The sequence below is a fragment of the Drosophila willistoni genome, unplaced genomic scaffold (genome assembly GCF_018902025.1).
Source record: "Drosophila willistoni isolate 14030-0811.24 unplaced genomic scaffold, UCI_dwil_1.1 Seg810, whole genome shotgun sequence".
NCBI lineage: Eukaryota > Metazoa > Arthropoda > Insecta > Diptera > Drosophilidae > Drosophila > Drosophila willistoni.
The window spans coordinates 41003-46253 of record NW_025814713.1 but is presented as its reverse complement, the minus strand read 5'-3'; the positions used below and the strand labels follow the sequence as shown (position 1 = coordinate 46253).

At 38.7% G+C, this 5251-nt stretch overlaps 1 long non-coding RNA gene across 3 annotated transcripts; it reads left to right on the top strand.

The window, feature by feature from the left end:
* The first annotated feature begins 4128 nt into the window (after positions 1-4128).
* On the top strand, positions 4129-4657 carry LOC111519705. 3 transcript variants are annotated; one of them, XR_006955351.1, is made up of 4 exons: positions 4129-4157; positions 4213-4388; positions 4448-4540; positions 4603-4657. It is a non-coding gene; the product is annotated as an uncharacterized LOC111519705 (long non-coding RNA). The 3 variants fall into 3 exon arrangements; XR_002724454.2 differs by lacking the exon at positions 4129-4157 and having other exon boundaries at positions 4190-4388; positions 4455-4540; XR_002724453.2 differs by lacking the exon at positions 4129-4157 and having other exon boundaries at positions 4192-4388.
* Positions 4658-5251: the final 594 nt, after the last annotated feature.

The following is a 5251-nucleotide window of genomic DNA, read 5'->3' as shown; positions in this document are numbered from 1 at the left end:
CCACTCAATCGTCACATGCCCATTTGTCGCATGATCGCCAATCTCAAGTAACAGTCCGATCGCTAGGATAAACAATAAGCCTGCACCCCATTTTCCCAGGCCTTAGAAGAATGGTGTCGGGTTCGGTGCATACGCAGAATCACGCCACAAATTTCGGCAATAAACAAAGAATGGTCCTGAACACTTGTGTAAACAAAGAATGGTCCCACGCACTTAAAGTGGACTATTGGACTCAGCCAACGCCGCCGCCTGCGACGACGTCGATTACCCAAGCCTTCATCCAACATAATTGAACCATAGCAAATCAGTCTTGAGCCTAAGTACAAACCAACCGGTAACTTCGCTTAAACTCCGCCGAATTCGCTCACCAAAGTCAGCATCTTTCAGTTATAATATTAACATATTGTATTGTAATAAAAGTGACTTTATAAATAAAAATTCATTTTTTTAACCCGTGAGTGAAGGAAGTGTTTAATTTGTATAACCATTTAAATAATACATCATTTTTTTTTTTTTTTTTATAATTATCCCAAAATTTATTTTTTTTTCAACTAAAGAAGACAAGATCACAGAAATTTTAGCAAAACGAAATGTCACAATTTCATCGCAAGAACATTTATATAGATTACTTGAAATAGATACATTTGTAAACAAAACTAATGTAATATTTTACATAAAAATTCCAATGTTCAGAATTAAAGACTATAAATTCATTCATTATACCATTGCCAATGACAAGACTAAATATCTGAAAATACCTAAACTTGTTATTTATAAAAGATATAGTATTAAGCCTCTTAAAGATAAAATTATTTTTTTGCCCCAACGTGGGATACAAATTATCTACAAGGAATCATCAATGGACAGAACAACCGGAAATTCTGGAACCAGAAAGGGAGTTCGTTTTGTTGGTGTTAAATAGACTTAAAACCTAGCATAGACAACCTCACCTGGAAGCAATCAAAGCGCAACTATATTTTCATCCTTTGAAGAGGATCAATTGTTCTCAAACCACCACCAGTCGCTACTAATTTCGTTCAGACCACCGCTATGGCCCTCACTTCAATCCAGTGGGGGAGGAGTTACCTACCCGGTCACCACACCAACGAATTCACCTTCAACTACACAAACCATGGACAACACATCAAAAAGGGCAACAAATAACACATATGTACATATATACGTACATACATATTTACACACATACATATATCCATACATACATATATAGACACTTACGTATATACATACATACATATATACATACATATATATATACATACATACATATATACATACATACATATACACATAATTAACTGAAGGAAAAAACGGCATTGTCGCCGATTAAAAATGATAATTGTGTGTTGAACGTCAAACAAGACGGAGGTTTTAATTTTGTAATAAAAATACTAAAAAGTAAATAAACACAGGGAAAAGTTACTCTTTTCCTCGAACACGACTTGGCCAAGATGTTAACTCGTGCGTTGGTGTATGATGCTATAATCCCGCTAGGTGGGGGAATTCTTTGGCGGGAGCCCTTATGTCGATAGACTGTACAGGTACATCCAGGGTATCTATACTGTGAACCTCTTCCAAGTAGAATTGATTGCCATTATGTGGATTAGCAACCGTAAGCGTGACAAGTTCCGATGCATTTTCTTCGCGTGTTGTATCGTTGGTCCATTTTAGGCACAGTGGATCTGGAACGCCTTTTAAGCCGAGCTGCTTAAAGACCTTGTTGTCGATGAGCGTTAGTGCCGATCCCTCATCTAGAAATGCAAAAGTTTTAGTGACTTTCGTTTTATTGATGATTTGTATTGGAATGACACGGAAATATGTTGAGCCAGACTCTCTGGATCGCTGGGTGTGCTTGCCTCCGGCGTATGCACGTTGGTGACCATAGCTGGCCTGTTTGGGCTGCTGGATTTCGCAGCCTCTGGTATTGGCTGCATCTCGTGGATCAATGGGTGATGTTTGCTTCGGCAGCCTCGTATGCCGCAAACCTTTTCACGTTGGCACTTTTGGTGATGACGGTTTAGGCATTGTTGGCAGAGCTAGTGATTTTTCAGAAAAGACATCTTTTGTTGATGTGGCGTGGCTTTGAACTATGGGCAGCTGTGTATTTTGTGCCAGGCTCGTTAATTTCCTTGACCTGCTCTTTAGGTGCCTCTGTGTGATGATTTAGGCTTCCGCTCTTCTTATGGTAAAGCGGCGATGTTACCTGGCTTGCTGCATCAGCTATGTCGTAGATCCATTTGCTAAAAGATTCCATTGATGGTATCTTAGTGTCTTTGGGAAACATTGCCCACTGGAGCTTCAGTTGTGTGGGGATTTTCTTTAGTTGCTCTTGTACGAGCATTGGGTTCTGCATGTAACCTGTGAGCCCACATGCTTCCATCGTTGAGTAGATGTTTCGTAAGTGGTTCAAGCTTATCTTTTATTTGCGGGTAGTTGCCGCGTTTTTTCCAGTAAGTTGTGGAAAATATGCTCTGGCCGACCGAAACACATACGTAATGTTTGTATGATTTCAGGGACCATTGCTGGTAAAAAGAGTTTGGATTGAACTAACTCACGTGCTTTTCCCTTTAGGCTAGCTTGCAGCCGCATAAGATTTTCTGCATTCGTATACCCGGCGATTTCCGAACTTGTCTGGAAACTACTGTAGAATAGAGATTTTCTAGATAGTACGATGCCCTATTTGGATTATCCGTAAAATTCCAGGGCGCCCTCGGCGTAGCACTTAGGTGCGGTTGTTCGCGTGTCGTAGCACGCGTGTTCTTTGAGGTTAGGAACGGCAGCTGCGGTGCCTCGTGATCGTAATGACACGTGTCACGTACAGCTGAGTGTGTGACCATCGCTTTTTGTTTTTGATCCGGTTCTGGTAGCGGCCCCGTTGGTTTTGCTGGTAACGAAGTAGCCTGAGGTTCGCCTGCTCGTGTGGTATTTCCGAGCGTTGCTCAATATGGTTGTGATGACTTCCGTTGACACGTTAACGCAGTCGCAGTTCCAGCTGTTCTCAGATTTCTCGTCTATTACTCCAACGCAGTCGAAATGATACCAGGAACAGCATCGATTGCATTGCACCATGCGGTCATTGTCTTTCTGCATGCATTTCTTGCAAAGATATATTCCACTTGATAATTCTTTTGTTGCCATTGTCTACCAATGTGTTATACTTTTAAGCGATGTTGATTAGTTACGTGACCTACATATGTAGGTCGTAAACGGTTGACCGTTGAGGTTATGTATCACAATTTAGTGATTGGTTATGCAATCATCGAGGGTAACCGTCGAGTTGAGTTAATTAATTAACTTTTTCGGTTCCTTTAGTGGTTTACCACTGTTAGATTAATGTAGAATTAATCTGTAGAATTAATTTATAGAATTAATTCATGGCCTTTATGGCGTAATTTATAGAATTAATTTATAGAATTAATTCCTGGCAAAATTCATAGAATTGTTGAGTTTGGCGCTAAGGTTCGATGTTTTAGCGGGCCCACAAGAAAACACTTTACTTCTCACGTGATACTTCATTTATTTCTTCCACTTGTATTTCTTATGCTAATGGTAAGCTAACTGGGTGTGTGTATGGTGTGTGTGCCGTATGCGAGTCGTTATTATGCGAGCCGGTAGTTGAGCCGCTATAAATTAATCGCCCTTACTCGCGGTTGTAACCAAACTGTTCTGTCCGCCGCTTAGTAACAAGTATAGAAGCTAACATGTAAGCTTAAAGCGCAAGATGCAACGGTTAATTTCCCAGCACGTAGGCTGGCGCTTAAGTATAAGTATGAAAGAGGAAGAGTGATATGGTGGCTGCGTCGGGTCTGCTGGGCAGTTATCGGATTTCGGCGGCAACAACAAGTCTGCATTTATATTTATGTCAACGTAAACTATGTAAATTTTTAAAATCGAAGCAGCCGGGTTTTAGTCACCTGTCATTCGAAAAGTTGATATACCTGAGACGAAGCCAGAGAAAGTCAGTTAAGTTTGAGTTCTCACTAGAGCACACAGCTCGAAAATCAAAATTCAACACAGTTTTTTTTTCGGCAAATAAACACTTTATTTATCTTAGATATAAGCGTAAAGATATATATTTTTTTTTTTTTTACTTTTATAAAAAATGAAAAAAAAGACTCAAAAAAATCGGAAAAAAGGTGAATAAATTTCCTAAAAATCAATATTTGCTAATAAACTGACGAAAGTATTCAGGTATTTAATTTAATCTGCTTTGGCGTGCATATTTTGGAAAACCATAGAGCCGAATTGTAGGAGCCGTTATTAAAACATTACATTAAATATACATTAATACAGAACAATGTACCAGGTACGCCTGTACTGATCTGTCTGTCTCTTGTTTTACCTACACACGTGAACACTCACCCAGTGTAAGTCAAGGTTTTTGTATTTTAACTAAACATATTTGAATATAATTACCAACTTGCAGCTTGCAGGACGAATAATAATGGACGTTGATTATAATATTTCTAAATACTGAACCATCGACGATCATCACATCCTGAACACGAATCTACACAGGGTAAGCTACGAAGATTAGAATTTTTATAAATGAATTTTATAATTTTTTTTCTCACCTAATAGACTCATCCACAAACACGTTAAAGATACACAGAAAGCGAGTAGTAGGTTCGATACACAAATATATACGATACATTTGATGTATTCATCATGCTGATACAAGTTGGTTCATAACACTTATACACGTTGGAAATACACAGAAGGCGAGTGTGATGTATTCATCATGCTGATACAAATTGGTGCATAGCACTTATACACGTTGGAAATACACAGAAGACCAGTGTGAAGTTCTATACCGAAACTGATGAAATATACTGATGCAAGGTGGTGCAAAACACATCTGAAACCGAAATACATAAGAAAAATTTGATGTATTTATCATACTGATACAAATTGGTGCATAACACTTATACACGTTGGAAATACACAGAAGGCGGTTCCAAAGTTCTACACCGAAATACATAAGAAACTTTTAATATATTCATCATGGTGATGCAAATTGGTGCAATACACTTATGATCATTGGAAATACACAGAAGGCGAGTGTGATCTATTCATCATGCTGATTGGTGTGTAACACTTAAATCGATGAATCTATAAAGACTTGAGATACACTGGTCGAGTGTTAAGTTGTTCTATGCCGAAATACACACGAAGATTGACGATTCATTGAAGTGAGACGCGGAGACATTTGAAGTATACATCATTCTGA